Genomic DNA, 1,251 nt, shown 5'->3' with positions numbered 1-1,251 from the left:
TATGGCCCCCGGACACACCTTTAGCTCAATAAGGAAGTCACTTCTGATGGTCAACCTTCAGCCAAAGATTAGACAGGCCCATAAAACAAAACAAGACTAAAGGGGCACACCAGCCCAAGGGTAAGGATGAGAAGGCAGGAAGGGGACAGGAAAGCTGGTAATAGGGAACCCAAGGTCAGGAAGGGGAGAGTGTTGACATGTTGTGGGGTTGGCAACCAATGTCACAAAACAATATGTGTATTAATTGTTTATTGAGAAACTAGTTCACTCTGTAAACCTTCATCTGAAGTACAAGCAAAAAATTAAAAAAAAAGAAATTTGAACATGTGGCATATTAATATGAAGTTACTCAATTTAAAAAGTCTCCAATAAAAATATAATGACAAAAATATCGTGGAAGACATTATAAGATGACAGAAATATTTTACTAAAATTTACTGGATTCTTAGAATATTGGGAATTAAATGAAAAGGAAAACTTCAATTTTTTCCAATATATAATTAACTTGAAAATAAAAGTATAAACTTCCTTCCTCTTACTTGTTAACTTTTGTCCCATCTACGTATTTTAAAGAGATGAAATCCTCCAACGTAGTATTAACTCGTAGCCTCATTTTTTGTCTCAACAAGATGAAATGTTATAAGTCCATTGAGCAAAGCCCTCAAAATATTTATATCTTTACCTTATGGATGCGTACACAAACACACAAGTATACACACATGCATATACTCATTCAACGTAGTTCAATTCAAAAAAAGATGGCCAGAGAAAACTGAGGTCATTTAGCCACAATCCATTACCTTCTCAAAATTCATCTCCATTTATGAATGTATCTCCATCTGCATCCACTCTCCTTTCTTCCTCTCTCAGTGAAAGACAAATCCTTCTTTTTTGTGTGAATCTCCTTTTTATTCCTTCTCTGATAAGATCTCAGTTCATTAATTCTTCCTTTTTCTCTCCATTATTGTCAAACTCTTCTCTACTGACACTTTCCCTGAATATAAAACAGACAAATATTTCCCATTAAAAAAAATAAAAACTGGCTTATATCTTTCCCTATCTAGAATCGTTTCATTTTATAACCAAACTTCTTGAAGTACATTTTTGCTATACCCACTTATTGTTAGGTGCCATCATGTTGATTTTGATTCATAGTGACCTCATGTGGCAGAGTAGAACTGCCCCACAGGGTCTTCTAGGCTGAAATTTTTAGGAAGGAGTCCTAGTTGCTCAGTGGTTAAGCGCTCAACT

The sequence above is a fragment of the Trichechus manatus genome, unplaced genomic scaffold, assembly GCF_000243295.1.
Source record: "Trichechus manatus latirostris isolate Lorelei unplaced genomic scaffold, TriManLat1.0 scaffold00058, whole genome shotgun sequence".
In the NCBI taxonomy this organism is placed as follows: Eukaryota; Metazoa; Chordata; class Mammalia; order Sirenia; family Trichechidae; genus Trichechus; species Trichechus manatus.
This window is presented reverse-complemented; position numbering follows the sequence as displayed.